The sequence below is a fragment of the Columba livia genome, chromosome 11 (genome assembly GCF_036013475.1).
Source record: "Columba livia isolate bColLiv1 breed racing homer chromosome 11, bColLiv1.pat.W.v2, whole genome shotgun sequence".
Lineage (NCBI taxonomy): Eukaryota > Metazoa > Chordata > Aves > Columbiformes > Columbidae > Columba > Columba livia.
Genome location: NC_088612.1, coordinates 16,903,623 through 16,930,752, shown reverse-complemented (window position 1 = coordinate 16,930,752; position 27,130 = coordinate 16,903,623). Strand labels below are relative to the sequence as shown.

Below are 27,130 nucleotides of genomic sequence, written 5' to 3'. Positions count from 1 at the left end.
CACAACTGTGCTGGAGACTGGCTTGTTCAGTAATGATCTTTTAGTTGACATGTTTGAGATGGGACTGTTGTTTCCAAACATCTGTCTTCTGAAGTGTGTGACCTGTTTACCTACATGGCTATATTGGTCCGTACAAGAATTAATATTGCTTGTGCTCCTGCCATTTTTTAGTCTGATCTCTGAATGTTGAATCCATCCTTGAGGCCAAATCCCCCTCTCCTCAGACTAGCAGTCCTACTGGAGCAAAAGTGAGTAGGCTTTGTCCTCCTCATCTTGCCTGTTTTGTTTTCATAGGAGGTGACTGCTGTATCTTAGGCCATGCTTCATGCTAACATGCAGGCGGCATTATTTTTCAAAATGCTCCCTCCCTCATAATTAAAATTCATGAGCAGTTCCCCGGAGAGCCACCTGAGGTAACAGTCTTTTCAGTACGCCATTAATATACAGGAACACTGAATACAGGCATTTATTTGGCTGTGTTCGCTCTTCCTCACTCTTCCCTGGCTGGTCGCCTGTATGTGTTGTGGAACAACAAAACTGAAATCTGGACAATTTATATTTCAGTAGTGATGGGATATTCTCTCTTTTGCTGTCACTTCACATTAAGGACCTGCCACTAATAAAACTAATTAATAACTCTTGGCTCCACACAGAACACTTGGACTCCCTTGTGCTGGCACTGTGCCACCGTAGCTTTTGAAAGAAGTGCTTCATCTTAGTCAGGGACAGGATGAATATTTCTCCACAGTTCTAATTGGACAAAGTGCCTCAGCATTTCAAAGGCAGCAGATTAGCAGGCTGTAGATGCTCTAGGTAGGATCTCTTTTCTGTAGTCTCTGTGACGGTGAGCTGGGAGGGACCGTAGCGTGTCTTGTTTGGGTGCTGTGTCAGGAGCAGGACGAGGCAGCCTGTGCTGTGAGACTTTGCCCTGTACAGGGGGGCCCTTAGAAAAGGTGCACGTAACACCTGCAAAAAGCAGGATGTGTAGGTAGCATAGTTCCTTGCTCGAGAGGACAATGAAATACTGTCAAGGGATGCCTTTGGCTGTTCTAAAATCATCTGATTAAATGGTAGAAACTGTACTGACCAAATGACAATCTTGCTGAGAAGTTTCATCTCTATGGGAGGCTTTGTTGGCATTGTGATGCCACTTGTGGGTGTATTTTGGGTGTTTTCTTCTCGCTACTGACATAACTGTGCCAGCAAAATTTTGTAGTATAAGCTGGGCTGTGTTACATAAAAACGTCGTTCTGCTTTCTACTCTCATCCCTCTTTTTTCCGTTCAGAAATACTATTTGCGTGCACACTCCAGCTTCAAGACCCTTTCCGCTGATATATTTTTGTTCAAGTCAAGGAAGTGGGCCTGGGTGGCCCTAGTGATCTGGGATGTCATGGTGTATGTGTTTATTCATGGGCAGCTCATGATAAACAAGGAAACTGTGTCTGACACCCGTGCAGCGCTCTCTATGCGCATTAGTTTCTGTGCAGACAGCTGCGGTTCTTTCTTGACACCACCTTGTACTCACTTCATTAGGAAAGGTCAGTACAACAAGGAATATGGTTGAATGTGAAGCTAACCAGAGAATTTCCATCAAAGAAAATGTAATGAAAAAGAATGGGAATGTATGTAAAGAAAAGTAATTGCAAACAGCAAGCCCTTTTGGGTTTTCTGACCTGGCAAAAAAGAATCTAACCCCTTACCACCATTTTCCCAGACTTTCAGAATGTGCCTCCATGTAATTGGTGATTACTTTTTAGGCTAAGTTATTTTTCAGTGCTATAGGAAAGAAGAGGCTTCAAGCTTTATTAAAACAAGTGAGTAGATTCATAGCTGCAAATATCAAGCATTGATTTTAATATCCCATAATGTATCAGGCAAACGAGCATCTTTTCTTCATCACACCCACCAGTTTACTGTCAATATAAGACACTACTCATTTATTACTAGTAATTTGTTATGGCTGTGGATGTTGCTTTACTGACAAAGGTGGATTCTCTGGCAGAACTTGTTATGCAAGTTAAATCATGCTGGAGGGGGTGGCAAACGCTGGACTGGAGGTGGAGAAGGATGGCAGTGGTGAGAATACTCACAAGCCTGGGTGTCTTACAAGATTAAGGCTTTCGTAACTTTGTGTGCATGCGTGGTGGGCCAGTACTCAAGAACACTCTTGACAGATGTTTTTTCTGAGTTCCTGGTGCCTCTCAGTGCTCACAGAGCCTTGGCAGTCATGGTGATGGAGCTGCATCAATTAATATGCATCAGGTGCTAGAAAAGGGAGTTGCTTCTGTTTAACCGTACTAATGTCCCTGTTACCAGGAGGAATATACTGTCAAATACATATGGAGCTGTTGCTTTTTCAAGTTCCCTCTCCTGTTCATTTGTGGAGATAGTAAAAGACGTGAAGCCAGTCCAGCTCTTTTATGATGATGTATATCTGTAGTGCCATTGGCTCTACTGTCACTGCTTGGGAATTACACCAGTGAAACTATAGAGAAGAATTTGCCTCCTGATCTTGTTGCCAAGTCAACTTAAAAGTGTCAGTATTAAATTACTGAAGAGCAGCCCACTGCTCCGCAGGTCCTGGAGAAGTATTACAATCCATGTTGTACTGTTAGACGAAAGGAAGAGTCCCTAACTCCCAGCTTTATGCTTTTCCTAGTCCCATTCTTCCAACAGTTCTCCTTGATGTTACAGTTTAATCCTTTCCAGCAGAACAGCCAGTTGGCAGCCTCATGGTCTCAGAAAATATAGTAGTTGTCTCTTCCCCCTCAAGCATCAAAAAGGGGGAAGGTTGGCCGGAATTATAACTGGTAACTTCAGTTCCCTCATTACTGCAAAAGCTTTCAACTACTGCCATCTCCTTCAATTTTTGTCTGGATGTCAAGAATAAGAACACAGCTGAGCAGAAGTGTGTTTCTCTCCAGCTCTGTTGCACTGATTTGTTTTCAGTTACTTATTTCTGAAGTCGGAGGTGATGCACGAGTGTAGGATTTGTGACACCTGACTCTGTATTATTCCTGGGATTTGCTGTTCCCTCTGTGTCTGCTGTATCTGCTGCCCTCCTGCCCACCTTCCCCTTTGTGTCTCCATTTGTGGATGATTTTTTTGGTAACAAAAGCACTGCATTTTTTTCTCTTGAACAAGAGCTGCTTTCATAGAAATAGTTAAGCCAGGGCTGTCTTCACCACCGGTGATTCTTTAATCAAATCCATGTTTTCTAGGAAAAAAAATAATTTAAAAAAGATTGTTTCTTAGCTAAAAGTAATTTTAAGGTTTGCTAGGATTTTGTTTTGTGTGAGTTTGTTTGTTTTTATTTGGGGTTTTGTTGGTTTGGTTTTTAGGTGTAATCCACAATAGTGTGCTGTTGGAGGAAAGCAGATGCTGGGTTATTAAATTACCACTACTCTACAAATCCGCAGGTAGCAGAGGAAGGCAGGAGAATGCTGCCAGTGCTGGGCAGCGTAGGGAACTGTCTTGTAGTGGTTGTGCTTGAGGAGGGGAGAGAGCATCAAAGGAAACATGGGTGACAAAATGAGCTGGGTGTTTAAGCAGCACCCAAGAAAGCTTGGTTATGTAGATGACAGGAATGGAAGTCAGACTTTAGTAAGGCACAGGTACTGCTGAAAACACAGCTATTGTTGGATTTGAATTTTGCAGATGGTTTTTTCTTGTAATGACCATTTTGTTTCAGGGTGTTGAATGATTGTGTCTTTTCTACTGCTGTTGAGATGTTTCATTCCAAAGTTATTCCTACTTACAACCACTTTTTGATCCAAATATTTTTATTTAGAAATGGTGCTTTCAGTTGGAATCAAGGATTTAGATGGCTGTTTGCTTGGGGCTTTTTGTTTCTTTCCCAATATTTGTGCAGGTTCTTTGCAAGGAAAGTATGACATGGGTGCAGCTTCAGAATGCCTTGATTTATTAAAAAAAAAATTCCAGGTTTCACATCATAGTGAAATTCCTGGGTACACAGGTAACACAATGCTATGTGTTGCTTTAAATGTTGGAGTCTGATACAAGGCAGTCAGAAGCCTGGAAGTATTTCTACAGCTGAGTTCTTAAATAGGACTGTGGAGATGATAATGCAACGCTTGTTTGTGGTTAATAGGCTGAGATGGCAGGACTTGGTAGTACTGTCTTTGGAAGGTTCTCTAGAAATGTAGCTCTCTGCACAAAAACAAGGGGTGTACGTCAAATCAAAATGCAGGATCAAGTCCTGCTTCCTGCACTGTGGTACGCAGATCCTCGCCGTTGACTCTTCCCTTCTGCTATGGGCAGCAGCACTCCTCACATCCTTTGTCCACAGGGGGCAATGTGGGCTGCTCAGGCAGCGTGCTTTGAGGAGTGATGCCTTCCACAGGTTCCAGCCCCTGTGCTAGTAAATGTGCTCAGGGGAATTGGGAAAAGAGAACTGGATTGTCTGTAGCAGCTCAGTGAATCTTTTTTTACGTAGAGTTGTTGAAAAGGAGTGTAAAAATTGAGGAGCATGTTTCAATGAGCTGGAAGATGAAATGGAAAAGAAAATTGAAATACAACTTAGTGCTCCAGTTTGACGTACAATATATATATTCTAGAATATCTTGTTGGTTTTGTTATTGCTGTAGCTTTATTTCAGAAGTTAGAAAAAATAATTGTTTAGAGTCTGGCCTTCTCCAAGTATACCTGTTTAATAGCTTACTTGTTCAGAGAGATGATTTATTTGACTGGGTTCAGGTGTCTTTAGAGCATTGGTCAATGCTGACTTATTTGCCATTTGAACTTAAGTTGAATTACAGTGTTTGGAGGGCCAATACCATTTTGCATCTAACTCGTATTTTTGACTGTTCGCTCTAATGGGATAGTAGTGCAGACTTCAATTCCTGTGCATCTGTTATCTGTAAGAATCTCAGCTTTTGCTTCATTGTAGGATTCATTCATCATAAAAGAGAAGAATTCTTGGGTCTGTTACTTTTGATGATGAGTATATGGACTTATCTGGATCGTCTAAACAAGTTGTGCATGAGGAAAAATAAGAGAGTTTTAAATCAAGATGGGAGGTTTTATACAAAGTCTTTTTCTTGGGGATCATGCCTCCTGCATTGGATTTGTGCCATACAGTTCATAGAAAAAAATACATCATTTATTGATAACTGTATGTTGGATATAACTAATTTATTTGAAGTTGGAGGCTATTATGTGTTATGGTTGTGATATGACAGAAATGGAGAAGATTACTTGAAAGTTGTGGGATTTTTGTGCTTGCTAAAAAGTTCCTGCACTTCCTTTGAGTTTTCCATTGACAGCTATTAGCACCAGAAATTCCCCCTGTATTTTGTAATGTGGACAAATCTCTCAGTGAGTTCTACGTGGTTATACAGACACAGAAGGTGTAATTTACCTGATGGGGCTCAGTAGTTGCAGCACTGATCTGCCATTGGGTTTGTCACAGCCTCGATGTGTAAGTGCTAGTACGATCTTGGCTTCATGTTTTCTTACACAAGTTAATTAAATAAGGATTTATGACTTCTGATTTATTCCCAGAAGTGCTTCATATAAATGTAGTATGGGATTAATCTGTTGATAGCCTCTCTTGGTGGTGACGAAGGTTTTATGTAATGTATATCTGCAAACAAAACAAGTTCCAGCATGTTCATCTTTATGATGAGCAAGACATGGCTCAGGCTGGCAGGTACACAGCTCAATCTGAAAACAGAGGAATCGCAAAAGATAAGCTATGCAAAAGCAAAACTGTGGTAGTTACGGAAAACACAGATTGAATTACAGGTACTTCAGTGTGATATCTATCAGGTTATCATTAATGGCAACAGATGTACAGAATTTTTTGTGTGTACATTAGTTCTTGCAGCACTTAGAAAAAGGCAAAAAAGATACAGGGTAATGTATGAACAATATAAAGCCTGCATATAAAACCAGCATAGTGATTTTAATTTTAAACTAATTGTCAAGTGTTCATAATAAATCTCCTAATAATGGATATAAATAGAATCTAAAACTAGTGGCAGATCTCAAGTTACTTCCTTGACTGAAAACTGGTGGTCCAGGTGTATTGCCTGGCTGAGGAAATCCCACACCCACTGGTGACCAGATTCTGGGCAAAGGATAACTATGCTTATGACCCCTGCCTTATACAGTATATGTATTTGTCACTGAAAATCTTGCAAATGGCTTCTTAACATTCTCTTACATGAAATTGTTTTCAAAAATCCTCTCACCTCAAATGCTCTGGTTTTCTTTATGGAAGAGCAAAAGAATCTGCTGCTGCAGCTTAGGGAGTAACAAAAAATACCTTCCTGGTCTATTGGTTGCTATAGTTTTTACAATTCTGTGATCCGCCTATTGTTTAGAACATGCAAATGCCCAGGGAAAGGATGTCTGTCTGAAGATCCATATGCTCGATACTCAGTTTCACTGTCAGAAATTTGGAGTAACTTACTGTGCTACTTTTTATAGGTTTTTTCTCCTATTATTTTTTTTTTTCCTGGTAAAAAATATTCAAATGTCTGCAGTATGTATTGTTCTTATAAGAACTTACAGAGGCTAAATGGTCTCTTGTGTAAAGCTTAAAATCCTAATTTGCAGTTTGCCACTACATGCTAGTGTGTTGATGCTTCTTTCAGGTAAGTTTATATCTAAATAACTCACAGCAGTGCTGTAATTGTATTGGTGAGATCCAGAATGTGTTAGAGAAATTGGTTGTAGGGTACCACACGTGACTGCAAAAGGTACGTGTCAGAGGACCTTGGACACAGCCACTTCGTTCATCTCTGAAAGGCTGTACATTTATATATAGTTAAGATACTTTATGCAGTTCCAAGTAGAAATCTATGACACTAGAAAAGTTGTAGGAAAACAGTGGTGTCTTTAAAAATGCCACATACCCAAAAGTGGTTTTGGCCAGTGACTGTATTATGTCAGTGGCTGATCTATGTTTTTTTTACTTCCCTTTTGTGTAATCATTTAAAGTAGAAGTGGAATTTATTCAGCAGGCTCAAATTCTGACACATGCAGTTGAAGAGTGAAGATTTATATTAACAAAAAAGACATTTCCTAGCTATTTAATCAGTACAGAGTAATGTTCAGCTTTGTGTAGACTTTGTTATTACCTTGTGTAGGGCTCTTTTTTCAATTTGAATCTGCAATTGCTTTCCAATGATACCTTTATGCTTATTTTTTTTAAGCATCTGGTATTTAGCACTTGAAAGACTGCTTTGTTTTCCATTCTGCGGGCAAGTTCTTAAAATGCTTCTGCACGTTTTAAAGCTTTGTGCTGATTTGTTGTCTAGCTTTTTATAAATATTTTGTAGTGAAAACATCATGTAAGTCCATTTTATTCCCTTGAAGCTATCTATCTAGGCAGAGACACATAGGATAACACAGGAGTCCATTCTGTGACTATTATCTATTATGTTAAAGGGTTAAATAATGTACTTAAGCTTTTGTGTCTGCCATCAGGACGTAAGTTACTGGTCACTGGAATCCTGGCCATTCTGCAATATCGAATTGCTTCAAAATAACCTACCCTGCTGTTAGTGGATGCTTCTCCTGTCTGACAGAGACATTTGGACATCTCACCATGAAGATGCAAAGTCTTCATGGAATACAACTGTGATGACCTCTTTTCAACTTGGCAGTTTCCCATGGTGTGGAGGTGATGACTGAAGGAACAGCTTAAATGGGGTAAAAGATATTTCCACCATTTGCTGAAAAGACGGTGTTTTGCAGGTTCATATAACAGAAAAGGCAAAGGAAGGAGGCACGGGTGAAGTGTGGAGGGGAAACAGAGACTGGGAAAGGAGAGGAAGGTTCCTCACTGGCCATTCAAGCTCTGCTCCCAGTGAAAAAAATATTTAAAAGTTCACTGTTTTTCTGTGATTCCTTCCCATCCAAACATTCCGTACCAACAGAGGTACTGAGAAGAGAATGCAACTGATTGCAATGTGCCATAGCACTGAGGCAGTGGTTTGGGGGATATTTGGAGTTTTGCGTGAGGTAAAGAATGAGAAAAGATCTGTGTTGGGGCTGTTGCTAACAAATGCTGTGGGCTGCACAGTAACAGCAGTGTGTGTGTGTCTGTGTTTAGCTTGGCAATAATATTTTTCTACTTTGGATAGAGGCTCTTTGAGAATGATCCTAGAACCAGTTTTGCAGTGTTTATGTGAGTGATACAAGTATACTGGAGCAGAACTTTCATCCGCCTTCCCTACCTGCCTACTTGGTGTCTCTAGTATTGTTTTTACCTCTTATCAGTCCTTCCAAACCTGTCTGTCTGCTAGGGTGCATGTTTTACAGTATATACTGCCTCTTCAACTAGGCCAGCCTAAGCTCAAAAGACAGCTGATCTTTTCAAGTATCATCTTGGAAATCTTCTGCAGTAAACATAGGTATGTATGTAAAAGAATGCAGTGGGAAGATGATGCTGCATTATTGTATTCTTGGGTTAATAGTGGAATCTCTTCTTAAAGTAACAAGGAAATGGGAGGAGGTTCTGTCATTTGACCCCAGTTGCTCAGCATTTTGAGGGTAACACCTGTGTATGCACTGTGGGTGCTGTGATTTCTTAATTGCCCAGTATAGGGAATTGAATTTGAGGCTTTAACCAGCCTGAGGGACTCTGAAGCAGCGGTGTGTTAGAGCCTGGCTGGAGCTCCGCTGTTCCTTCTCCCTCAGGAGCAGCGGTACGAGGCAGCGCTCCCCCGTGCCTCTGTGCTGGGGTGATGATGATAGCAGGCACAGTCTCTTGCATGGTGGTGAGTTACATGTAGCTTTTGCTGAACAGCTTATTTTGATGTACTGAGGCTTCCTGCTCTGTCCCTTTAGAAACAGTTCCTGCCTTTCCCTGAAGACAACAGGATGAACATTTCAAATTGGTGTAACTTAAGATAGATGGGGGTTATCTTACTATGAAGCAAGTTAATTCTCAACTTAAAAGATACTCCTGTGACCATTTTTTTTGTCCTGAGTTCTTTACTTTAGTATCTTAACATCTCTCTTCATTGAAGGAGATCATATGCCTTTCCTAGAAGACACTTTCTGAGCATACAGAGTGAGTCTGTCACATATTCAGCAGCTTTAAACATTGGCTTTTAAATTTTTCATATTTAATGTATGACTATGAATGTTGAAACGTGGTATTTCAGAGTTTTGGGGGAAGTTTTAAACACAGGCTTCTACATGTTAGCTTTCCCTCTGTGGAGATGAGGATTTGTTTTTTAAATTAAAAACAATCCCCATGAACTTTAAACTTTATATAACATCTAAGAACACATTTGTCTTTTCCTGCAGTGTGAGAACGTATATGCCTATATAAGTATACCCTGGCACATGTTTTTTGCCTTCAAAATGGATTATGGGACAAAAGTGAACAGACTGCTCAGTTACTATGCTGGGATTTCTTATTTAATGCTTCCAAATTTAGATATTTTGTATGTGTTGGTTTGTGGCAAAAAAAATGCAGTCAAAAATTTAAACTGGCAATTTATTTTTCTGAAGGAGAATTAGTCATTAGATGAAACATGTATTTCTCCAATAAATGGTAATTTTCTCCTATACTGCAGACGTTCCTTTTCAATGCTTATAACATAATTAGGAGCATTAAGGACCTCGAACGGGAAATAACTTTATCTGTTGTATCTTAGCGGAAGAAAATGGAATTCTGGTCTGAGAGAATTTTTTTTTGAAGTGGCAAGGCAAATTAGTGTTGGTCATGTAGGCAGGAGGTGAGCTGTTGTACGCAGAACCACGTACGTTACATACTCTCTTGCTGTTTCTCTAAGTTGGTACTGAAGTTATGTTTTGTTAATCTCAATAAAGAACATTCTCCAGTATTCCTGAACATCCCATAGGTTTTTCAGGCAGTAGAGGTTCTTGATCTGAATTAACCCTCTCTGATTTGTATATGAAGGCAAACCAGCTTCTGTCACAGGTCATCTCATTTGCTAATTACTCAGAATTCAGAACAGATATTTGCAGTGAAATTAGCATGCGATAGGAGCATTTCTGAAGGTGTTTTGTGCTAGGAAAAAAAAAAGACAGAAGTTAGAGTAACATTTAGAAAAGTGTAAGTGTTTTTATTCCTGTGGACTTGGTTGCTGTATGGGAAAAGGGTGAACAATAATAATAATAATAAAAAATTAAATAAAGTGGAAGTCATATGCTTGGAGGTGGCCTGAAGTTATGGCCTCAAAGTTATATGGAAGGTCTCACCTTCTAAAGACTGAGAAAGGGAAACAACAGATTACATCTCCCCATTTGGTGGAAGCGGGAAGATCAGGAGTGGTGCGAGGAGATAGAAATTAGCAATGGCTGGAAAAAGAAGAGGAATAAAAGGGTTATGCATCTGGCAGGACTTATGACTCTGTTCTTCAGATGACTCAGGTCATTTAGTTGAGAGCCCAAGAGGACAGAGAAGAAACATTCATGGTGTTCATCTGTTTTCTGCCTTCTGGATGATGGCTGTTACCTTGCATGCTGTTTCTTTGTGCCGGTTTGTTTGGTGTCCCAGATTGATCAGCTCATAGCTAATCTCAAAATATATCCCCAGTATTCACAACATGTTTATTCTTATGAGATAATTTCTGGTACAGAAGAAAAGGTGGGGAATTTTGGTTTTTTTTCCAGTTGAAAGACATTTCCAGACCCTTGTAGTGAACAATGCAGATGCTATCATCTTCCCATTTCCTCCACTGCTACCTCAACAAGGCAAAACTCTGTTAGGTAAATTTTAAGACAGAGTGAGGATGTGGTGGGAAGGGTGCACTTCAAAAAGTTTGAATGTTTCTTACTCCTTTGCAAGTCTTTCTCCATCACACTGCCGGTAACTAACCTGAACCTTGTTAGGACTGCCTGCATTTTGAGTACCTATCTGAGCCCAGGTGTCATACCATACATATCAGATGATAGCTCTTACTCTTTGAATATACCTTTGTTCTCAAAGACTCCCATGTCTACCAATAGTAACTACACTTAGGAGGAGAAGGAAGGAATGCTGGTTTGCTGGAGCTCTGCTATGTGCGGGGACAAAGATCCATGGCTCTGGTGTTCACATGTTGGTGCCTCGTCATCTTGATAAGACACCAGTAGTCTTGTTTGTCATAGTAGTTATTTTTGTATAACAGAGCTGTGATGCATCTAGTTGCTGGCACCTTCAAGACAAAACTTGGGTGGACAAAGGAGGAGCATTGGAGACTGAACTGTAAAATTGCGTATGCTAAAACAGTAGAATGCTTAGAGTACTTAGCACTTGTAACTGAATAGCAGATGAGCTTTTGGAAGTGCAAGAGAAGGGGAAACGTTTCAGAAAAAGATAAACATTGTCTCCCTCCAAAATACAATGAAAATTTGCTAAACTCCATGCACAGTTTTATGTCTTAGACCTGGTTTCTTTGGGAATAGGACTTCAGGTCACCTGTGCAGCTGCTCAGATTCTGAAGGATGAGTGGCCCAGCAACAGGACAGGAAACAAAGTGAGCACTGAAAGTGTTCATCGCTGTGGTGCTTGTTAATGACTCTTCTGGGTATATCCTGCAATAATGAGCAGCTGAAAGAAGTACTTTATGTACTCTAAATAAATTGCTGCCAAGCCTTGTAATTGCCACAGTTCTGGCTTTCAGTAGACCTGGTAATGAATTTTTGAGTGGTGTCCCCATGTTGTGCTTGTTACTGTACTTGACTTCCAATTTTGTGTGTTCTCGTCAAGGTATGGATGTTGTTATCTGAATTGAATATATGTGTCCAATATTAGAAACAGTAGTGATGATGAGATTGAAATAACCCTGCAACTGACTGCGATTTTAGGTGTTTGTTGGTTGGTTGGTTGTTTTGTTTGTTGCTGTTGTGGCTGGTGTTTTGTTGTGGTGGTGGTGGTGGTGTTTTCCTGTAAGGCCACCTTTTCGGGATTCTGCTATATTACTGATAGGTGTGCCATTTCAGAGGGTACTGCCTGGAAAACCCAGCATATAGATTGCAAGAATGAAAGGATATTGTAGCCTCTGAAAGGATACTTTTATATATGAGAGAAAACAGATGCCGTCTTGGAAATGTAGACACCACTAAGGTGTTTTGAATGCCAGAAAATGCTGTAGGTTCAGATGGGCACGGTGAAGCTAAATGTCCCTTAAAGGCTTGTGGCATGTGCCTGTGATCAGAATTTAGCACGGTTCTTGCCTTTTGCTGACAAAACAAAAAGGAGAAGGAAGTGGTAGGGTGTTGGGGGCTTTTGTGTTTGGTTTTTCGTTGGTTTTTTTGTTTGTGTGTGGGTTTTTTTTTTAAGAGGAGAAATCTGGAGAGACCTTTACCTCACTTATATGAGCTCTTCCTGTATGTATAATTTAACATGGCACCTTATATATAATTTAACACGTGAAATAAACATAACATTTGAATTTCACAACTGGAACTCTTCTACTTACAGAAGTGGATTTTTTTCCATCTGTTCTTAATTTAAAAATTCATCCCTTAAATGAAATGAACATGTATCGTGACTTAGAAACATTGAATCCTAAGGTTAGAGGTTGCATGACACCTCGCATCCTTCCTAGGACAGTGAGCTGAACCATCGCACAAGGTATATGTTGAATTGATGCCAGTGTCATGACTGATAAATCACTTTCATGCTGCAATAGAGCCTTATTTATAAATAGCCCTTTAATAAAATGCTCTAAGTTGGCAATGATGCTTTTCAAACCCCTGAGAATACTGGCTCTTTCCTTGAAGAGCTTATAGTCTGAATTATCAGATAACCAGGAAGAAAGGCTCAAAGAAGAGAGGAGACGCAGTGGGCAGGGGGAAGGGAGGTGGGCATAAATCTCAGGAGAGCAGGTCCTGTTCTTAAATTCTTGTGTCGGCTTCTTATTTTTAGAAAGAATATTGTTCACTGACGTTACAATTGAAATCAGATAATGTTTTGGAGCAAAGCTCACTGAACAGACTCACTGGTCTTGATGGGTTTCGCGGAGGAAGAGGGGAGAAGAAAGGCTGTGTTAGGCACTGGGAGTAGTATGACTATGCTGCTTGCAAGGGAATTTTACAAGAGGTGAACTTACTAGTGTCAGTAGGCTTTGCTTCATTGATTTTTTTTCTTTTTCTTAATTCATTCCAGCTGAGGATATAACCCAGTGGGAGCAGTTAGGAGAAAGTTATAGACCTAGAGGGGAAAAAGACGTGGTTTTTTTCACCTATATTAAGCCTTTTGCCTTGCAATCTGAATCGCACCTTTGCTCCTAAGCAAGTGCTCTGGCATATCATGCACAACAGAAGCAACTTACTGTGCTGACCCTCTTCAAGAAACAGAATAGGGGTTATTCACATTGCCTCTTCTCTGCCTTCTGACATGTAGGTGTTTGACAGGGACTGTGAAAATGGGATGCTACGTTTAAAGTTTTTATCATAGAGGGAAAAAAATAGCCCAAAACAAGAAAATTGATTTAGTTTGGTGCACTTACAATTAAGCAGACATGCTGTGCTTTTTGTGTTTGGCTTTTTTTTTCTTTTCAGTCTGTGGAAAGTTTGGGGTTTATGTTGTTTGCTCATCTGAGTCTTTGAAATAAAAAAATACGTGAGTCTGAGAGACACTAGGCATTAATCTGACTTGCTGCGATATTTATTAGCCATAATCTGCAAGCATTGACTTGCTGTCTTTTATTTTGACTACAAGGCAGTCTTGGCTTTGGTGTTTCACTTATAGAACTGATACCGTTTTTACTTATCATCATCCTGAATCTGCTTTTGGTGGAATACCAGGGAAAGGAATATGGTACCTCGAGGAAAAAAGAACGTTTAGAAATTGAAAGGTGAGCGGAACTGATGGCTCTGCAGAAGGGGTTTAGGTGACCAAATACTAACAAATATAATAGGTTTGGATAGGGCAAGCCCTGATGTCCCTGTTCTCATTCAATATCTGAATAGACTTAATGGAGAAGCAATAAAGGAGTGATGTTGTATAGAGCTAAGTGCAGCAGTTATGTTTCAGTTTGTAATTTTGACTTTCCTCTTCCTCCGGTTAATGTGTGTGGAAGGAAATATACGTATACACATATGTAACAAAATGAGGTAAGACTTTGAAGCCATTATAGAATCATAGAATAGTTTGGGTTGGTAGGGACGTTCAAAGATCAGGTTGCTCACAGCCCCCTCTAGCCTGGCCATGAACACTTCCAACGAGGGGGCATCCACAGCTGCTCTGGGCAACCTGTCCCCATGGCTCACCATTCTCATTGCAAAAAATAAGAATGTTTTGGTTTTCAATCTTCCTTATGTATCTATGAGGAACAGTGTTTCTTCCATATATGTAAATTATATGTATTTCTCATATATGACAAAGTACCTGCAAAAGTTGTAACTTAGAATTTTATTTTTAAAAGCAGAGTTGTACAGGGCCAGGCCTGACATGTCCAATTATACCTACATTTCTGGTTTTGTAGTCTTAGCCACTGTCTTGTATTGAGTTTAAGCAGTTAACATTACTGGGAGGAAAGGGTAAACTAAAACTTGTTAGATTTGACAGTGTGTGTTGTGGTTTAGATGTACACACACAAACATGGAGAGTTAATTTCAGGTTTGAATTTACTGTTCTCTCCCAAATTAGATATCATCTGGAAATCTTGAATCAGGATATGACAGAGAAAGTGAAAAACAACTTCACAGAAGATGTAGATGATTTATTTTTTTATCATGATTTTACCTCTTGTGTTTAACATCCTGTCCACAGTGTGCTCTAGGAGATGCTGCTGTGGCTCTGGGTATGGTATGATAGCTATGGAAGAAGTAGAGTAACCCAATTTCTGGTGCAGTGTGGCAAACTGGAGTGTGATTTCTTTTTTAAATTTGTCATTTACATAGATATTCGGCCCTTATATATGAATAAATCTGCAGGTTAGAAAGTAACTGGTTGTGCAGAGTATTCCAAGTGATACTTCTGTCCAGTTTACATGCCCACCTTAGGTAAATAAACACAATATGATTTTACATTAGTTAATTTCAGGAGTAAAACTTCAGGAGTAAAAATTTGAAGGGCTTGTAGCAGTACTTATTTTTATTACACTGCTGTTCTGTTCTGAATAAATTGGTCATTCTCAGTTAAGAGGTTTGGTTTTTCTTTCTCCCACCCTACTGCATTTGTTTCCTAGGTCTCTAGTAAGCAAGGTGCTTACAACCTGTTTAAAGCATCTCATTTGTATCTCTGCTGCTTACTGCATGTATCTCTAATTTGGGGAGAATGAGAGCAGTGTTGTTGTGAACTGAAATCTCAGCAAGCAACTGGAGCATTGGTAGCAGAGGGATGATGGAAATTGGGAAATCTGTTACTTTTCAGATGGTCACCTGTGGAGGATGATGAGACCAGCTGTTCCTGCTGAGTGTGGATGTGAGTTTAAGGTCTGTGAGTTTGGTGGTGCTGACTCATTCCATATTCATTGGAAATGGAAACCAAATGGAAATCCAGGGATAGAGAATTGGAGTTTTTAGTTTGTGGCAGTTATTTTTAGAGCAGTAATGTCATTGCCACTCAGCTGGTCTCATAAAATGGTCAGAATTTGTTAACAAACTACGGTCTGGTTATGGAAACTTTGCAGGCACTGGAGTTACGGAAAACTTTGTCTTTCAGTCTGTATGCCATCAGTGACGGTTGTAAAATATTTCCAGTGCGTGGAAAAGTTTGCTGGTCCAAGAGAAGTTATTGTATGTCAATACAGCATCTCAGTACGACTCCTAAGATATGTCAAATCAATAGAAAATTAAATATAGCCAGTGAGTGTTTTTCCTTAAAATCTGTGCTAAACTCATAGCTTAAAAATGTATCTTGTGGAAATGTGGGGTTTGTATGCATTGATCTGAAGTTTAATAAGTCTCTGTGTCCATTTTCTTCAGTGCAAGGAATTTCAATCTAGAAGTGATGATCAAAATGCTTTATGCTGCACCTGCTTGTTACTAGGAAAGATGAGTAAGATGGTTTTAATTCCCATTTTATAAGCAGACAGTTCTATAAGATCAGTATGGTGTCCAGGCTGTGGATATGGTACACACAGGTAAAATATGGTATGTTACTGAAAATGAGTGAATTCCGAAATATGAAGTATTGTTATTGCCACTGTACAGTGGTCAAGTTCTTGACTGTGCCATAATAAACCTATTCCAATTCTCATTTTCTCTTCATAATGTGCTGGTTTTATTTTATTGCACAGCCATACCTACATCCTTGTTTTTAACTTGAAGTTAGTGCAACATTTTGCTGACACTTTTCCATTAACCTTGCTTGGATGAAGATAACAGTGGTGTAGCATAATATTTTTTTTATTGATTCCATCCATGCCCTCCCTGAATTGCTAAACCAACACAGAGGAGTGAATAGCTATTTTTAAAATACCTATTATGATTAAAAACTGTAGATAGAAGACATGGACAATTTTTCTCTTATTCTGCTCTCTTGGTTGTCAGCTGTTATTGGAGTGATTTAACCTCCAGCTGGGAGGGTGGACAAGTAGCACCCTCTTGGATCTCTTTGCGGTGCGGGCCATGGAAACAGCTTTGTGGATGGCTTTGCACAGTGCCTCGCATTAGCCAGTTTTCCAAAAGCAAACTGACCTTTGCTATATAAGGTTTTATGTCAAGTAGATGATCAGACCCGCAGCCGCTTGTGCTGGAATTTCCTCTAAGTGCAGTATTAGATTTTCTGTTGTAATGGTGATACCAGCTATTATACTAGTTGGTGCTTCTTCCATTCCCCCTCCTGCTTTTTCAGTTCAGCCAGAGCTGAATCTTTTAGTGGCAGCTCTGCTTTGCTGCAGCCTGGAATAGCAGGGGCAGGTGGGACATGGGCCCCAAGCCCGGCCCTGCAATCAGGAGCTTCTCTGATGCCTTGAAACTGAACAAAAGAGCGCCTGAAATGTGTGCTGACTTACAAGATTCAAAGTGATACGTTTGTCTGCTGGGCCTTCTTCAAGCTGTGGAGGGAAAAATAGAACAAGCTTAGTTTTTCCATAATTTCCCCCCCTGTAGCCCAAAGGAGACTACATGGCAGAGATGTCTTCTCTAATCTCCTCTTCCTACCCTGCATTATTTTTTCTCCCTCTTCCTTTCCCTGTGTCTCTCAGCTCCCCTCCCCACACGCACACACGCAGACTTTTGACAGCACACCAGTTTTATTCTTGAGCTCTCTTTTTAGCCCACATGGGTGTCTAGTCAGTGCCTTAGCCCTGGCTAATACACAAGACTTTAAATAAATGTATAACAGCAGGTAGCAAGTGACTGTTGACAGGGTGACATATTGACTTAATATCTTGTGTAATGTGATATGAAGGATGTGCCTTTTGGTGTGTATTTTCATTTTAATTTTTTTTGTGTTTCTTAGGCAGACACTTGTAGGCAGTTTTGAGTAATTGTCTGAAATCATTAACATGTTTATTAAATAAGGAAGCAGAGTGCATTATCTAGCAAATCAATTATGTAAATGCACAAAAAGCATGAGAGATTAGTCTTTAACTGTTGCTGAACTGCAACCACTTTCCTAAATTATAGATGAAAGTGGGTTGGTTTTTTTTGTCACTCTGTGTAAGTGTGGTGTTAGGCTCCACTTCACTCTCTCGGAGCTTAAAGGAACAGCAATTAATTGGTGCTATTGCGCAAGAAGAGGGCATTCCTGATGTGCACTAATGAACGCCAGTGTACATACGTCCTTTCTATACAGGGAAACAGATGGTCTGTAGTGAAGAACAGAAGTAATCTCAATTGGAGGGTCTGAATGACAAGATAAACTGACAGCGAAGCCTTAGCAATTTATTCTCTCATCTAGACACTGGGAAAAAAATCACCAGGAAAATCTGTTAATCTCTAGCATTTTTAGCAGTATGTTTTCTTGTGACTTAAGATCAAATGAAATTCTGCCTCTACAGTTTTACCAGTCCTCAGCCTCAAGAGGGGAATAGAGCTCATCACTCGCTGTGCATGTGGAAAATTCACCCCTTTCAATTACAGCTGTGTAAAGGGGGAGGGGGGGAGGGAGGGGCGGGAAACAACACAAACTACAGTGCTGCATTTTCACCCACTGCATTTTCAGTTGTGCTGAACTGGAAAGAGAATACTCCGCTGTGATTCAAACAACTGTGACGTATCCACTGCTCTGAAGCATGTCGCACAGAAAGAAAGACTTGCCTCTTATGTAAAGGGTGGGTATGTTTGTAAGAGTCAGAAAAAAGTTTGTGGATACATTTTAAAAGTCAAACTCATGGAAGCATTATCATTCTTCTGTATTAGTTACATGTGTGGCCTCAGGCTTCTAGTAGGAGCTGTGGCCTTCCCGGAGGTTGTCACTGTGCAGCAGAGGAGGAGAACATCTATCATGCTGGTTTTTTGCCACGCTATTATTTTGCTGCTATGTCTGCTTCTGTGTATCTTCCACGGAGGGGTGCAGAGGTTGGACCACTTCCAAATGCCCAGCACAGGGGTTGCAGAATTTCCCTGTAATGATGATTTTGCAGATGATTGTAAATGCTCAAACTGTCTACAGCACAATTGTCCTGAGGATGCTCTGTAGCTTCATCCCTACTGGAATGCCGGCACACGTAATTCAGCTCTTTATTTCCATTATTTTTTTTCTTACCCAGGCTTGAGTTTGGTTTGTTGAAGTGACTAACTTCTGTTGGCTTGATGGATCACGTCCTGTTACCAGAACCCAAGGCTGTCTCCAAGGAATGGATGCAAGGAAGTTTTCTTTCACTCCCTCTCTCCTCTGGTACTCGCTCTTGTCGCCCAGTCCTGGCAGATGATGAAGAAAGGCTTTGCAGCCTTCCCTCTCTTTTCACAGACCATGCACTACAGTGACAGAGTCATTACACAATCTAGTGCAGGAGTTAACTTGTCATAAAATCAGCAACTTAATACATAGAATGAACTCTGTTTTCCTGTACTCTGACCGTGTCAGTGGGAGACAGCCATCAGAATGCAATTCAGTTCACCACTGCAGTCCCATATGTCTGAATTTCCTATGTTCTGCCATTTGAAGACTTTCTAGAGTGCATATTGCTGTGATGTTAGAAATGTGGAGATGTGCTGATTTAGCTGGAGACAGTAAATTATACTATTGTACCTGACAGCAGGATTGGCTTAAAAATTGTAACTAGTGAAAACCTTGTTTGAAGAGAGTGCCTTTCCAGCAATTCTCAGTGATAAAGTAAAAGGACATTAAGTGTGTCATGTTTATTACTCATCAAAATTAGATCAATCATAACAGAGCTAACAGATATGTCTGGTTGAGCTGAAAGATGAAGATGGAAGAGGTAGTAGATATCACCAAGTATCTAAGAGATGCCAGGAGAGACGACAAATGTGAGTGGATGAGCTAAAGGGGGACTGGAAAAATGCAGTCCCAGTCATTGCCTCAGGGAAGAAATAGTAAACCTTGTAGAGGTTGAAAAAATGCCTCAAGTGAGCAGGAATAGAGAGGTTTGTTTTGTGCCATTGTCTCTGACTCTCAGTTGCAGTGTCTGCCTCTTCCTCTTAGAGACGTAACCATAGGGAACGAATGCTGTGATGGCTGGGATTTGGAATTTTATTCATGTTTAGATTAAAAAGTGAACTGTAAAATATGATTGTGCTTGTGCTGATTCTTTCTGACCTTAGCAGTGTCCACACTTCAGCACTTGCAGAGACTTGAGAATCTTTAGCCTGCACTGGTCAAGATCTTTATCCTGCAAGGACTCACTTGGGAACAGGTTCTTGTACCTGGGCAGAGAGTAGGAATGAACTCAAGGTTGAAAGGTGGGTGATCCAAATCCAGCTCTCTGATTTTTCAGAGACTTTGGGAAAGCAGATACATAGGTGTGATCTGTGTGGTTGTTCTAGTTCTTCTCTCTGAAGCAGGAAGAGCACTCTACAGTAATGTAAGAAGAACATTGGGGTTTTGCAGAGTACTCAAGTGTCTCTGATAATATGACCAGGGAACTGGTAGGTACAGAATAGAACCTATATCATTAAAGTATATATTAATAAGAAAACAACATCAATGTATGTTCAACTATGAACTGTATTTCTTCTTAAATACATGCCCTTACTTAAGGGACACATTTGTCTGGAATGTGCAGGTAACTGTTGTACTGAGATTTTTAAGTGGACATTGCACAATATCCTTTTCATTTCCAGTGTCTTAAAAGCTCATTGGGCTATAATAAAAAGAATAATGGGAACACTTCATGCTGCATTTAGTGAAGTATCCCATCCTTTTACAAATACTTGTTTTTCAAAACCTAGAATGAGAGCTAAATTCCTGAGTGGTACCTTTTTTAAAAGGAGAGGTCACAGAGCTTTTTCAAATACTGAAGAATGTACTTCATACAATAATACTGCATAGGTATGGCACTTCTGTAAAAGTTGGTTCAGAAAGTCTGCACAACACCCCCTCGTTGATGCTATAAATACATCTTTGTGATGAAGCTCAAAATGTGATGAAAATATTTGATAGTGTGTTTTTAACTTTTTCTACATCTCTTGGCTTTAAAGATCAAAGGGTTCACTCCTAGAATTTACACTCCTCTGATGTAATTAAAATCAGATAGGTGTACTGTAAATAGAATATGCTCTGTATGATGGTAGGTATGGCTTAGTGTTTCTGAGCAGGAGGTTTCTTGCTGTGGTGAAACAGCTTTTCTTGATGAGTTGATTGTCACTGTTTTCAGCAGCACCTCCTTTCATCTATTATTCATTTTGGAAGACTTAATAGTATGGTTTGGGCGTGGGCTGGTACCAGACACCGGCAGAGTATAACCCCTGCGAAAATAAGAGATCCACAGAGCTAGCAGGGATAGAGTAGAGAACAGTACAAATGCATCTTTGCTTTTTAAAAATAATTCACCCATCCAAAAAAAGAGCCACCATGTTCCATGCTGTAAACTCTCTCCTGTAGCCTCCTATTTAAATGCCCGATTGAGCAGACAAAGGGTGTTTCTGTTACCTGATGCCCATGTAACGTATGATGTGAACCAAGACCCCTGTCCTCTAGTGAAAGGAGTAGATGTGTCCCCATTGTCTGATAAGGATTGGAACATGGAGCAGTACTTAGGAAGACCGCATCTAATGTTTTTATCTAGCCCATTAACACAAACTGGGGGTGTTTGTGGAAGGTCTACAGTTTCTTCCCCATGGTTTATTGTGAGGTCTATAGGGCTGCAGCTTGGTGTGCATGTAATGACTGTGAAGTCCTATGTGACCGTGGATTTGTTGCAGTCGCTATGTGCATATAGATGGATATATTTATAGAAGAATCACTGTGAATGTGAGAAATAAGCCTTTGAAGTGTCAAGCCAAATATTCTGGGGGGAAAAAAAGAAGATTTCTTGTCTACATCAGAAGCTTGCATTTCATGTAGACTTGTCTCATTTTACCCAAAATACTTCCCCATAGGTTAGAAGAGCTGAAAACAATAATAATAATAATAATGGGGAATGTAGAGGGGGGAGGGAGCGTGTGTGTGAGAGAGAGACAGAAGGAGAGGGGAAATAACAAACATCCCTGTTTGTTCCTCCTTACTTAGGGCTTCTTTCTTTCCAATAGCTTTTTCCTCTTTCTTTATTTCCTGTTTGGTCACTGAGCTGCCAGGCAGCCGGGGCTGTGTTGTTTCCCTTCAGCCAGAGCCCTGCGAGGAGGCGAGGGAGGCAGGACAGCTTCCATGTGCCGGACCCCCCAGCTCTGGGATGTGATGCTAAGTCAGGGTGATGGGAGGTCTGCCATGGGTGCGTGCCTCTTGGCTCCCAGCCTGGCTGCCACCACAAAACTAGCCCGAGCCTGACACAGAGCTTTTGCTTTGTTTGTTGCTTCCCTTTGGGAAAGAAAAGGCATTTGGATATTCCAGGGTCACAAAAGGAGTCTGCTAGTCTTTCCTTAAGCTGCTACTGTGATATTATAAGAGTAGGCTGAGTGACTTTTGAGTATGGATTAAAGCCAAGGAATGTTACCGAAAGGAGGCTTTTTGTAGAGCAAAATAGAATACAGATATTTTTCAAAATTAACTCTTCAGTTGATAGCAGTGGCTATGTGCACTACTCCCATTCCAAAAATAGGAAAGCAACCATTTTTACGAAGACCTGTTCCAGGCCACTGGACATCTTTGCACATGTTGCCACTGGGACATCTCAAAATCTTGCGTTGGTGCTGCTTTCAGTGAGAAGACCTTACTTTCTCCTACCAGGTTTGAGAAGTGACTCTGCTTCCTTTGCTTATATGTTTATGATCTGAATACAGTATATCCTCCTCCCAACAGAAATGCTTAAGTTTTGCCCTAAAAGGAATAATCTTGAGAGGACCATGTATGGTGCCTGTATAACCTTCAAAAACATATATTGCAAATAGTATGTGGTGCTGTGCATGAGAATTCTTACTTGCTTGTAGGTAATGACGTACATAGTGCTCGTTATCTCTGATATTATAGGTGATCTTTCCATTCCTTGTTCTTTTTAATATAATGTTTAGTACTGAAGCTGAAGAAAACCAGGAAGGCAAGAGGCCTGACTTAGAAGTGGGACGCAAGATATTCTGGTTTTAAAATACCATATGCTTTGTAGTATTAAGTCTTTTCATGCTATGATGAAAGGTTGTGTGCTAGCAGCATGCAGTGTTAAGAGGTCATTTCTGTCCCGAGCTACTAAATCCTTCCAAATGCTGCGATTTTAAACAAGGTTTGTGAAATGTAGCCAAACTATTTGTTGTGCTCTTTATTTGAAATCCATTATTTTGTATTGTACTATTGTACATCCGTGTGATCTGTTAGATTGTTTTAGTTTTGTTCTTGGAGAGTGTTAGTAAAGTAGCACTGGAGTAAAAAAAAAAATATATACATATATATACACACACACATTTATATATATATATATATATATTTTTTTTAGTGTTCTGGAGGCTTAAAAAAAACTTTCTAGCTAAAGTAGCAGTAGGTTGCTAGCCGCCAGCTTTAGTATGCCTTTTGAGTACTTTTAGAGACCCAAATTAAATGAGCAAGAGTGTGGAATGAAGATGTTGTTGAGAAGTAGCATCAGCTGTAAGGACCAATAATTGCAGATGCTACATCTTTTCATGGAAATATCTTGGTTGGACAGGGCCTGCACCTTGTGTTTGGATTGACTTGTGCTGCGGTAGGTGAAGGTGAAGATGCAGCAAACACTGCGGGCAGATGAGCTGGCTGCCAAAAGAAGGGCGTTCTTCAAATGTATCGCTGTGGTGTTGAATGAGAAGCTGAGAATATGGTTTGTTTGAGAGATTTAAAATATTGAAGATGCCGGTAGCAATAAACGAAAGTGCACCCATTGGTTAACAGCATTTGGCTATATATCAAGACCATTTCTGGAAGTAAAACTTGTAACATAAATTACTGAATACTGAATTACTGCGATGTGTTAAGGATTCTTTTTAATTACAGGATGTTAAGGCTTCAAAAATAAAATTCTTCAAAGTTAATCATGGAGTAAAATAACTTCATATTTAGCTGAGCTTCAACTTCATTAAAACTGTTCAAACGGCTGATGGACCCCTAATAAGTTTTGTTCAAAGATATGACATCTTTGAAAATTTTCTGCAAATCAAACTCTATTATCTTTGAAACTCTCTAATTGGATATAGCGATCTCTATTCATGTTGTCTAGTGGAGTGCATCTGTGATAAGGTGTTGTAAATGTATCTTGTTGTCCTGAAATTAACAAATCCAGGGATTGTAAGGGCTATTTTCACTGTAGCATTTAAGCCCTTCAGGCAATGTTTTATCATAAGGCAAGTACAAAATACGTATTTTGCCTTATATAAATATAAAACCACTTTAGGGAGTGGAAGATGGGGAAGAAATGGAATAAGCAACATTCTGACAGTATCAAATCGTTAATGAGGGCACTGGTTCCTAAATTATTTACAGTGTATTCCATGTGCTCATCTATTTTAGAATTGTTAATATTGAATGTGTTGTTTGTTATATACAAATATTTTTCTCTCTTTTTCTTTTGGATTTCTATTTTGCGGTATAATTTAATTACTGATGCTGTTTACTCTCTAGAGCTGTAAAGATTTTTTTTTTTTCCTTCTGCAAAGTAAAATCACTAACTAATTTACTACAGAATGTGATCTTAGGAGAAGCTGTCGATACTGTGTAGGTGATGGAGAAGCACAGGGATGCAGTATTTATCTTGCCAAGGCGAGGTCGGCCACCCATGGCCATGCAGGGAGCGGCTGCCGCACGGTGCGCAGGGACAGCTGGGCTGTTGTGCTGCCCCTGCCCGGTCCCCCTGCCCGGTCCCCGGCCGCTCCCTCCTCTCTCTGGAGCTGTTCCTTTCAGGACCAGCCGCTCTCCATCCTCTCTTTGGTGTCCCTTAAAAAGCGGCTTAAACAGCAGCTACAGAAGTAGCATTTTGCCCTCTGCTGGGAAACTGGGTTTGACAAATAAGTGGTGTGAACTGTTGTGACAAACGCTGTCGAAAGAAACTGTGCGAGTCTGAGGAAATACTGATCAAGCTGGTAGACTTTCAGTGCTTCAGTTTTTTCAGGTGCTGTAGCAATGGCCTAAGTTTCTGTTCTCTTTAAGTGTGTCATGTTTTTTTCTCCCTTATGATATCTCTTCCTTTTATGTCAGTGTTGTCATTAGAAATCAGCTGTGGCTGTTAATCAGGCTCGGATGAAGTCTTTTGCCCCATAATAATGAGAGCTCTGAGCTACTGCGTCCTGCCCTGCCACTGTGTTTATGGATCTGATTCACAGTGTGAACCAGCAAATGCACAAAAGCAGAAATGGCCTGGTTTCCAGTTCTGGTTTGGAAGTAGCCAGGATACTACTTGCATTTCTAGCTGAATTTCGGCTGGAGTTGTGGGAAGGATAATAAACAGCAGTAATTTTTTACTTTTATGTTCTGAAATTTAGTTAAGAACAACTGTTTTTTTTCCCCATTGGTCTCTTGAGATGCTCCTCAAATGAGCCCCTACTTCTTAAGCCATTGTAATTGTGCCTATGAGCATTCCCCCTTTATATTTCATTTCATCCGTAGCACAGACTCTTTCACTACAAAGTTATACAATGTTTTTGTGAACATGATGCTTTTCATGATGTTTCACTGACCAAATACCTTCCTGCACACCAGCAGGAATGATAAAGCAAAATTTTCTGAAATAATGCTTATATCTTCTTAAAAATTTCATTATAGTAGATGAACTTCTTGCCTTTTCAGTGCAAAACATCATTATGCTCAACTTTTGGCTGTAAAAATGAGAAAATGTAAAATGAGAATGATTAGTAAGATGAGGAAATACTGTATAGCTTACTCGTTTGTATGCAAGACTCTCCATTTTAGCATCAGAGAGATCTATTAACATGAAGCATCAACACAAAGCCTTTGTGCTTTTTTCATGGAAACTTAATGTATCAGTGTATTTTGGGGGGTGAAATTTATTCCTGCCCCTGAAGTGCAAAGCAGCTTTGCAAGACTCTTCAGACTCTTTCAGCCTTCTTTGAGGTAGGGATATTTTTAATTGGGCTTTCAGAGCCCTTCTGTGTTGAGGTGAATTTTATCCTTGGGAGTATTTAACTGGAATATGAAAGATACTGTGGCTGGAATCCATCACGGACTGTAGGATTTTTAGAGTGAAAACTGTGGTTCGTACAGAAGAAAATTGGCATGATAGTCCCACAGAGGACAGTGTTATTGAAGATGCTTACACATCTATCATCTGTTCAAATACATAGCATGTGTTAGAAGCTTTATCAATGTTACTTAGTAGTCATTAGCTACTGTGGAGGTCCTTCTGCTTACTATATTCACATTTGGTACTCCATGACACATAAATTTCAGTCACTGTAACCAAACTGAATTAGCTTTTGTTTCTTCCAAGTTGTGACTTTATCTGCAGCTCTGCAGATAAAGGTAAAGAGGTAAGTGATTGTTTTACTGCATTTTTCTGAAGGAGCTTCTTTGCTGTAAGAGAAATAGCTCTGGAGCAGGAGACAAAATGAAGAATAGACCCATGTTATTTCCTTGATGGCTTATGAAAATGCCAAATGTACATTTTGATTTTCTGCCCAGCTGAAAAGTTGTTTTGTTTTAAAACCCTGAATTCTCCTATTATTCATTTTTGTAATTTTAGTTAATTTTAGTTTATTAAGCTTGGTGATTTAAAAAAAAAAACAAACAACACAACCAAGACAAAACAAACCACCACACACTTGTGGGGTCAAGTTACCACATTTTGTATAACACCCACCCATGTACCCAGTCTATTTTGTTCTTGTTGTTGTTGATGTGTGGACACATTTTCATGTGTATTAATAAATGAAACCTTGTTTAAAATTACCTGTTGTGTAAGGTTTTGGTTGTGGCTTTTTTTTTGTTTGTTTTGCTTTGTTTTTTTAATAACTCTTCTGCATTGTGCTTCTCCAGTTGTTCATATGCAATGTCCTATTTGAATAGAAAAGGCTTGTTTGATAGAGTATGGAAAGCTGTATTGTGCCAGGATGTTTGCAAATGGGTGCATAGATGTGCACATGCTCAACCCTGTCCTAAGGTTTGGTGACCACGTCTCTGGAGATTTTCTCAACTTGGAGAAGACGAGGAGGGGAAGTGAATTGGTGGGGCACAGAGGCACTTCTGTAAGCTTCGTGGAGTTCTACTGATGCATGCAGATTATTGCTCTGTGGTTATGGCATGAATGTTGAAGCTGTTGGATGCCGTTCCCAGCTCTGTCGCAGCCTTCTGATGCAGCGATGCCTGGGTCTCTTGGTGTCTCAGGGCCTCGGCTGTTGGTGTCATTGAGTTCCTGGAGGTCCCTTGACAGCACTGCAGAAGTGCAGACAGGTGGTTGAGGTATGACTGACACCGTGAGCTTACTGCAATAATGGCAAGTTTGTCAGTGTTATTATACTAATACATGAAATGCAATGTTTAAGAATATTGCTTCTTCACATTATTAAGCTCAATACTAAAGGGTAATAAAGATAACTGTATGGGATTAATTATATTTTAGAGGGTTTTTTTAGATATAATTAAAGTGTTTTGCCTTAACTCAGCTGCAAGCATTTTTGTGTTACTATATTTTTTTGAATCTTGAACATACCACTGCTAGCATTCTTTGTTATTATGTGGTACTATAATGCATAATGTGGAGTGTCTTTATTTACATCCTT

The 27,130-nt window shown here is 39.9% G+C and overlaps 1 protein-coding gene and 1 long non-coding RNA gene across 5 annotated transcripts in view; both read left to right on the top strand.

The window, feature by feature from the left end:
* RORA (RAR related orphan receptor A) overlaps positions 1 to 27,130 on the top strand; it is a 397,620-nt gene that overhangs the window by 66,756 nt on the left and 303,734 nt on the right.
* On the top strand, positions 18,015 to 23,455 carry LOC110357767 (uncharacterized). The gene is made up of 2 exons (XR_002411594.2): positions 18,015 to 18,159; positions 18,598 to 23,455. It is a non-coding gene; the product is annotated as an uncharacterized LOC110357767 (long non-coding RNA).